Source organism: Saccopteryx bilineata, chromosome 2, assembly GCF_036850765.1.
Source record: "Saccopteryx bilineata isolate mSacBil1 chromosome 2, mSacBil1_pri_phased_curated, whole genome shotgun sequence".
NCBI lineage: Eukaryota > Metazoa > Chordata > Mammalia > Chiroptera > Emballonuridae > Saccopteryx > Saccopteryx bilineata.
Genome location: NC_089491.1, coordinates 24146839 through 24156622, shown reverse-complemented (window position 1 = coordinate 24156622; position 9784 = coordinate 24146839). Strand labels below are relative to the sequence as shown.

At 37.6% G+C, this 9784-nt stretch overlaps 1 non-coding gene across 1 annotated transcript; it reads right to left on the bottom strand.

Moving 5' to 3' along the window:
* Nucleotides 1–4341: 4341 nt before the first annotated feature.
* On the bottom strand, nucleotides 4342–4448 carry LOC136327867 (U6 spliceosomal RNA). Its single transcript, XR_010729927.1, has one exon. It is a non-coding gene; the product is annotated as a U6 spliceosomal RNA (small nuclear RNA).
* Nucleotides 4449–9784: the final 5336 nt, after the last annotated feature.

The following is a 9784-nucleotide window of genomic DNA, read 5'->3' as shown; positions in this document are numbered from 1 at the left end:
GCTTATCCCACCAAGTAATGTTATTCCTATGTGGTGGTGCTTCGTTATAAACGTGCCGATATTCACGGTGCACTTTGGTCACGGATTCGAATTTAGTGAGCCACAGAACACACTGAACTTTCCTCTGTACTGTCCACATCTCGACTGGCATGGCTGTGGGCTGCTCCCCTGTATACATGGTATTGCGTCATCATCTGCGCATGCGCACATGCTGCCACATCATCCTACAGAAACTGGGATGGTTTTCCTTTTATCTGGTGCAGATTTCACATTTCTATCGTCTTTTGTTGCTTTCCTGTGACCAGTCAAAAGTGTACCATGACTTTACGGACACACTATAATGTTGAAATTTTCAGAAAGTGAAAGATGGATTATGTAAGATAATTACAGCAATCTTGATTTTAAGCCTAAATAGAATTATAGGATTGTTATTTAAAAATACTTTGAAGTTGCTAAGATAAACCACTAGTTGAACATGGGTTCATTGTGAAGAAGTACTGTACTATCAGGTTATCTAGCCTACTTATGTAGACAGGATGAGTAAGTAGACTTGGAGATTATTGTAAATATAATGCATCTGAATTGAAAAGACATTTGACAAATCTTTACATCTTTTTGGACAAAATAGAAAACTATAGGCTGTATTATAATATCATCTGTTTCATATTGTTTCCTCCAGGCTGTTAGACCTACGTTTGCATCACATATTTACTCCTCCATGTACGAGAGGTCCATCAAGGCATTATTATTCTCTACTACAGCCTAAACAATTTTTCCTTATTTCTTTCACGGTTAATTTTATGCCAATTCCTGATCCAATTTATTTTTCAATTTCTGACTTGACTTTGAACCTTAGGACTATTACTCATCACAATTTGCTGGCTACACTTTGCTAGAATTCATATCCTCTCTTTGATTATTTTGATGAAAAGCATGCTCATAAATTGAAGATGATATAATTATAAAATGAAGGGATAAAAGAATGATCAAGTCCATATTCAGATTTGGACAACCATTTTAATGGCACCAGACATAACAGTTGAAGTCAATTTCACAAGATTTCTCCTTATATATATTTTTTCCTTAAATATTTTATAGTGTTTAATTTTGGTAATTACTGACATCCCTAATATCAGAATTTTTTGTTGTTCTAAAGAAACACTCCTAAATGATCAGCAGATGGCACTGCTAACTTGAAGACCTAGTACCTAGATGTATTTTAAAAATGGAGACATAATTAAAAAAATTTTTTAAGTCACTATTTTTTTCATTGCACATGTGTATGGCAGAAAAATGAGATAATAAAGTTAAACAGATGGAATACATCTAAAATCATCCATAATTGCAGATAAACTTATATTAACATTCAGTGCATAGCCAAGTTTTATATTCACATTTAACAAAAATGGGATATATTCAATAAGAGGTTAGTAGCCAGGTTTTTAAAATTAACAGTATTTTATAATCAAACTGCCATGCAATTAAACTTTTCTCAGCAACATTATATTTTATGACTGTAAGAGTATACCATAACTTAGTTAACTAGTAACATTGTCTGAACTTTAGGTTATTCCCAATTTCTTATTCTCATAAATAACACTGTCGTGAACATCCCTGTGCCTAATTCCATAGTTATACTTAATTGTCACTGCAGGATAAATTCCTAGAGTATAACTGTTGTTTCAAAATATATCTATATCTGTAAAGTATTATTTTAAAATTGGTTCCAAAAAAAGGATATACTAGTTTATATGCCACTCTCCTTTTCCTTTGACTTATATATACCGGATATTATATTAAAAAATCATTTGCTTCAAAATAGTTACAAAATATAAATTAAAAAATGTGTCTTTGTTTAAATATTTTCAAACATTTTATATATTATAGTCTTGATTTTTGGGAATTTCATATTTATGTCTTTTACCCCTTTTTAAAAACAATAATTTATGATTCTTCCACTTATTTTGTAAGCATTCTTTAAGGTTATCACTGCCGTTAATGTTATTCTATATGTTCCAATGCCATTAACCCAATAATTATTTAGGAGAGCATTACATTACTTTAGAAAGAATATATTTTATTTCTCCTTTTTAAAGTTTTTTTAACATTTTCTTTGAGTATGTTATGATTAATTTTTATGACTGTCACAAAGGAGATATGAAAAGGGTAGTCTGTATTTGTATTGCAAAGAATTTTACATCCTGTTATATTAAATTATCTATATAACATTATTTATTTATTTTTCTTAATTTTTAATATATTGTGTTTACATGGATTCAAGAGTCCCACTGAATATAACTTCCTCACCCTCAGCCCTGTGTCCCTTTTTGTACCTCCTTTGCCCCCCCTTATTTCCCTCCCCCCTTCCCTCTAGGATTTGCTGTCCTGTTATCTATGTCTCTGTGTTATGTATATATAGTTTCACTAATCCCTTTATCTTCTCTGATCTCATCCCCTCATCCCCCTTCCCTCTAACTGCTGTCCCTCTGGTCCCTGTGACCCTGCCTCTGCCTCTATTCCATTCCTTGGTTCACTTTGTCCATTAGATTCTACATATATATGAGATCATATAATATTTTTCTTTCTCTGCCTGATTTATTTCACTTAGCACAATAATCTCCAGGTCCATCCATGCTGTCACAAAAGAGATTTTCTTATTTTTCATTGCTGCATAGTATTCCATTGTGTATATGTACCACTGCTTTTTAATCCACTCGTCCACTGATGGACACTTGGACTGTTTCCAGATCTTGGCTATTGTAAACAATGCTGCAATAAACATTGGGGTGCATTTCTTCTTTTGAATCAGTGATTTGGTATTCTTAGGATATATTTCTAAAAGTGGGATAGCTAGGTCAAAAGACAGTTCCATTTTTAATTTTTTGAGGAAACCCCATACACAGTGGCTGCACAAATCTGCATTCCCACCAGCATCACAGGAGGATTTCCTTTTCTCCATACCCTCATCAGCACTTACTCTGTGTTGTTTTGTTGATGAGCGCTATTCTGACAGGTGTGAAGTGGTATCTCATTGTGGTTTTAATTTGCATTTCTCTGATGATTAGTGACGTTGAACATTTTTTCATATGCCTATTGGCCATCTGTATGTCCTCTTTGGAGAAGCATCCATTCAGTTCTTTTGCCATTTTTAATTGGGTTGTTTATCTTCCTGGTGTTGAGTTTTAGATGTTCTTTATAAATTTTGGTTATTAACCCCTTATCAGATGTATTGGCAAATATGTTCTATTGTGTGGGTTGTCTTTTTATTTTGTTCATGGTGTCTTTTGCAGATAAGTCAGCAAAAATATTTCTTTTTTTTTTATTTTTATTTTTTTTATTTTTCCGAAGCTGGAAATGAGGAGGCAGTCAGACAGACTCCCACATGCGCCTGACTGGGATCCACCCTGCACGCCCACCAGGGGGTGATGCTCTACCCATCTGGGGCATCGCTCTGTTGCAACCAGAGCCATTCTAGTGCCTGAGGCAGAGGCCACAGAGCCATCCTCAGCGCCGGGGGCCAACTTTGCTCCAATGGAGCCTTGGCTGCGGGAGGGGAAGAGAGAGACAGAGAGGAAGGAGAGGGGGAGGGGTGGAGAAGCAGATGGGCACTTCTCCTGTGTTCCCTGGCCAGGAATCGAACCCGGGACTCCTGCATGCCAGGCTGACACTCTACCATTGAGCCAACCGGCCAGGGCCGCAAAAATATTTCTACGAGAGATATCGGAGAGTTTACTGCCTATGTTTTCTTCCAAGATGTTTATGGTTTCATGACTTACATTTAAGTCTTTTATCCATTTTGAGTTTATTTTTGTGAATGGTGCAAGTTGGTGATCTAGTTTCATTTTTTTTGCATGTACCTGTCCAATTTTCCCAACACCATTTATTAAAGAGACTGTCTTTACTCTATTGTATGTTTTTACCTCCTTTGTCAAATATCAATTGACCATAATTTCTGGGTTCTCTGTTCTGTTCCATTGATCTGTATGCCTGTTCTTCTGCCAGTACCAAGCTATTTTGAGTACAATAGCCTTGTAGTATAACTTGATATCAGGAAGTGTGATACCTCCCACTTTATTCTTCATTTTCAAGATTGCTGAGGCTATTCACGTTCTATTTTGGTTCCATACAAATTTTTGGAATATTTGTTCTATACCTTTAAAGTATGACATTGGTATTTTAATAGGAATTGCATTGAATTTATAGATTGCTTTGGGTAATATAGACATTTTAATGATGTTTATTCTTCCTATTCATGAACACGGTATATGCTTCCACTTGTTTGTATCTTCCTTGATTTTTTTTATCAATGTTGTATAATTTTCCGTGTACAAGTCTTTTACCAAAAATATGTAACACTTCACGAATTTGCATGTCATCCTTGCACAGGGGCCATGTTAATCTTCTCTGTATCGTTCCAATTTTAGTATATGTGCTGCTGAAGCAAGCACTATTATTTATTTTCTACTACTTGGTTTTTCATTAAAAGATGCTGAATTTCTGACAATTATGTTTCTTTTCATTTACACTTGTTTCTTATTTATATTTTTATCATTAGATTTTTGATGTATAAAAACTTGTAACTCATATTCCTTATGGATTTTGCATTTTGGTTAACGTATCAATTAGTATATTACTATATCATTTATTAGATGCTCTTAAAGTGATTGAAATGTTTGATTTTTTCAGTAATTTTAAACATTTTACTCACAATGTTTCCTATGTTTTTTCAAAGGCTTCCTTCAAATAGTTGCCTTAGATAAGTCCTTGTAATCACATATTAAGGATTAATAGGGTTTGAGTTCCATAATATAAATGCTATAAAAGAGGATGTATCTTTTATGTGCTTAATGTTTAAGGGGCTGCCTAGTTGGTATAGAATATTACCCATTACAATGAATGGATTTTTAAAAATAATATCCACTCACTTGATGACAGTGTTTTCAGAAATAATTTAACATTTTTGAGTAAAGAATAGGTCTATTTCCTCATCAAAACATTCAATGAAGTCAGCATTATTATTATTATTACTACTACAACATTTTAGAAATGAGAAGACAGCCCTGGCCGGTTGGCTCAGTGGTAGAGCGTCGGCCTGATATGCAGGAGTCCCAGGTTCGATTCCCGGCCAGGACACACAGGAGAAGCGCCCATCTGCTTCTCCACCCCTCCCCCTCTCCTTCCTCTCTGTCTCTCTCTTCCCCTCCCGCAGCCAAGGCTCCATTGGAGCAAAGTTGGCCCGGGTGCTGAGGATGGCTCTATGGCCTCTGCCTCAGGCGCTAGAATGGCTCTGGTTGCAACAGAGCGACGCCCCAGATGGGCAGAGCATCGCCCCCTGGTGAGCATGCCAGGTGGATCCCAGTTGGGAGCATGCAGGAGTCTGTCTGACTGCCTCCCCGTTTCTGATTTCGGAAAAATACAAAAAAAAAAGAAATGAGAAGACAGATTAAAGTATTTGCCCAAGGTAAGGCACCCAGGATTCACATGCATATAACAAAAATACCAGAATTTATGGTTTTATTTCCACAACCAAGCCAGAGAGAGTGAGACCTGCAAATAAAAACTGAAAGTGCTGACTTTATTTAACACTCTGTAAGACGATGGGGACACAATACCACGTGGTGCCCTATGGCTGGGGTGCCCAGTGCAGCACCTAAGCAACCACCATGGAGATGGCTTTGACAGCTTAGGGAGTATTAGAGGCAGTCTACTTGGCAGGTCTGGTGACATTATTACAGCTAGCAATAGAAGCAGTGACAGTGATGAGGGGCTCTGACAACTGAGGTTTGGCTAGGTGCCTTATTGAAGGAGCGGGTGTGAGAAAATAAGATAATAGAAAATAGGGGGAAATTGACTAAACTCAGCTGTGAATTCAATGCAATGTAAATTCAACCATCGCCCCAAACTCCCCCCCCCACATACACACCCTGGGGACATTCAATGAATAGAATAAATGTCACATGGCAGGGTAGAGTTAAAAGCAGAAAATTTTGCTTATTTCTTGACAAAGAGCCTTACTTCTACCTCTCTGCTAATGTGGCCTGGAGAAATCAAGGATTCTTCTAAGGAGGGGAAGCGGCCCTGAGAAGGTAAAGTCAATGTAATCCACTTGGCAGGAGTTACATTTGCAAAATCAAAGGATTGGTAACACAGCCATAGTTCATACCTGGCCCGCAGTGCTTTATGATGGCTTAGATCCAGTTATCCTGATCCTGAGACTAATAGTCTTTTCACCAAGCATCTGCAAATGATAAAATCAAGGCTTGCAGGACAGATAAGGCAATGCTTAAAAAGAATCACTCATGGGTAACACACCATAGTCTTTTATGGTTGATTACTACAGTAGTCAGACTGAATACCTATAATTTCATCTCAGAGTCGCAGCCCTAACTTGGCCAACTGCCCTGAGCTTTGTGTGATCTTAGGGAAAACAAATATCTCATAGCCTTGGTGCAACCACTAAGGCTGACCGCAGAATTTCCCATATTCCAGGTGACACCTTTAAATTAAAACAAGCTGCTGTCTTATGGGTAAAATTAGTGACAAATGAACCAGAGGTTTTTGAATTTTAACGATAATGAGAGTAACTAGGTGACTTTTCAGTGGCAAAAAATCAGATTTGTCTCAAACTTCTATATAATACTGAATATCAAACAACAGTGAAGAGTAGTCTACACTCAATCTATTGTTTTTACACAGAGAGCTTTCAGTAGATAGTCTTTGATTATACACAGCCTCAGAAAACATACCTACTATGTGCCCTCCTTCAGAGAAAGAAAAATATTTTACTCAGTAGAAAAATGAATCAACATTCACAAGATGATCTTGAGACTCATAAGAACTGATGCACACATAAATAATGTATACAGTTATCCAAAGTATCTTGTAAACATAGCTATAGATCCAAATGTAAATGTGAACATTAAATAAAATGTTTATTTACAAAATTATATATGTGTGTGTATATTAAACAGCAATACAGAATCATGGTGTATAATTTGGGGAATAAAGAAGGTTTAAAGAAAAATCATTTGTAATTCTACCTATGGAAAAAAAAATCTTACCATTTCTATGTATTTTCTCCTACTATATATATGCACACTGCAAGCCATACTACATAAGCAAATTTTATTCTTAAATTTTAAAAACTTAATGTACAAAATACAACGGTCTTAACTTCTAAAGATGAAATTTTTTTGTGTGTGTTTGTGACAGACAGAGAGAGTCAGAGAGAGGGACATATAGGGACAGACAGACAGGAAGGGGGAGAAATGAGAAGCATCAATTCTTCATTGTGGCACCTTAGTTGTTCATTGATTGATTTCTCATATGTGCCTTGACAGGGGGCTACAGCAAACTGAGTGATCCCTTGCTCGAGCCAGCAACTTTGGGCTCAAGCTGGTGAGCCTTGCTCAAACCAGATGAGCCTGCGCTCAAGCTGGCAACCTCAGGGTCTCAAACCTGGGTCTTCCATGTCCCAGTCTGACACTCTATCCACTCTATCCACAAAAATCACTCAGGCAGATGTGATTTTTAATATATCTGCATAGCATTATATTCTATAGATAACCCTATAATTTCAAAATATTTCTCTTTGGGAGTTTTGAGATCTTTTCTACTTTTTTTGGCTATTATACATAACAAAATATCTTTTATAGCTCTGTCTTAGATAGTGTCCTGAATGTGGGTTAGTGGGTCAAAGGGTCATGTCTTTTTGAAGGTTTTGATATAAATTTTCAATTAGTTTATACAACCACCATTTGTGTATGAGTGTCTGTGTCATCAATAACAATAGTTATCCTTAGAAAATATAATTTTGCAATTTTAAAGGCAAATGATGGCATCATATTTTATTCTGTTTAGGCCCTGTGTCACCTACAGAATTCAAATTAGTGCATTCTTCCTGGGCTAAATATGGCTGGTTAAGGAGACAAGGAGTCAGGTTCTATGTTAATATATTATCTAAAAAAACTGTCTACCCTCTAACTGCACCGACCCCTCCACCACATCAGCCCCACTCTCCACAATCCTGCCCACTCTCTACAATCCTCTCTCTCCCACAACTTCATCTATCTGTGTAGCCTTGAGCACATGTCATATCATCACATCATTCACCATATAGACTGGAGCAAAGCAAATTGGGGTTTGAGTTAGGAGTATAATATAGTAATGCTGCTCATTGACTAACATTCTTCTACAATTTTCTAATTAGAAACAGGGAACCAATTCTTACTGGTGTATTTGATTAACTCCTTGATGGGATAAAGCTTAACATTAGGAATTAAGGCATTCTTTTTAAATCACATTTTATTTTTCAATTAAAGTTGACAAACATTATTGTACTGTATTAGTCTCAGGTGGAAACTCCAGATATTAGACATTATATAACTTGATACTATACATAGTTATTAGAATATTATTGATTGTATTCCCTATGCTGTACTTTACATCCCTGTGACTTTTCAGTTACAACCAGTTTGTACTTTTTAATCTCTTCACCTTTTCACCCATCTCCCCAACCCCTCTCTCATCTGGCAACTGTCAAGAATTAAGACATACTTATAGTTACCAGTGGCCAATTGCTACAAGGTTGTTGCTTGTACTTTATTATGAGGATACCAGCTGCACAGAAGCTAATAGACCCTGCTTTTCTCTGTTCATCTCCCAAAATAGAATAATATAAGAAACTATATTCAGGCCCTGGCCGGTTGGCTCAGCGGTAGAGCATCGGCCTGGCGTGAGGGGGACCCAGGTTCGATTCCCGGCCAGGGCGCACAGGAGAAGCGCCCATTTGCTTCTCCACCTCCCCCCCCTCCTTCCTCTCTGTCTCTCTCTTCCCCTCCCGCAGCCAAGGCTCCATTGGAGCAAAGATGGCCCAGGCGCTGGGGATGGCTCTTTGGCCTCTGCCCCAGGCGCTAGAGTGGCTCTGGTCGCGGCAGAGCGACGCCCGGAGGGGCAGAGCATCGCTTCTGGTGGGCGTGCCGGGTGGATCCCGGTCGGCGCATGCAGGAGTCTGTCGACTGTCTCTCCCCGTTTACAGCTTCAGAAAAATACAAAAAAAAAAAAAAAAAACTATATTCACATTCATGTTTATTATTTGTATATTTCTTCAAATGTTAATGATTCTGAAAGTTTTTATGTGATTTTTTATTATGTATTTGTAATTTTATAAATTATGTTCTTTGTTGCATTTTCTGTTGGATTATTTTTTCATATTAGTTTATATAAACTCTTTGTGCTTATACAATAGTTAGTCATCAATTGCAATTTCTGTGACAAATTTTTACCTTTAGTTTCTGTTAGGCAGAGAATGATCCTACCTCATCCTCAATGTTTATGTGTGAATTTCATTTGCATAAAACTGCTGGACATTTTCTAACCTTGATATCACTTCTTTTTTCCTTCCTTCCTTCCTTCCTTCCTTCCTTCCTTCCTTCCTTCCTTCCTTCCTTCCTTTCTTCCTTCCTTCCTTCTTTCCTTCTTTCCTTCCTTCCTTCCTTTTCGTGAGAGGAGGAGAGATAGTGAGGCAGGTTACTGCCTGTGCTCCAATTGGGATCCACCCAGCAATCCCCATCAGGGGTCGATGCTCAAGTACCAAGCCATTTTTAGTACTGAGGCTGATGTGCTCCAACTGAGCTATTCTCAGAGCCCAGGGCCACACTTGAACCAATTGAGCCACTGATTGCAAGAGGGGAAGAAGAAAAGAAGGGGAGGGGAGAAGCAGATGGTTGCTTCTCCTGTGAGCCCTGACCAGGAATCGAAACCAGGACATCTGCACATTGGGCTG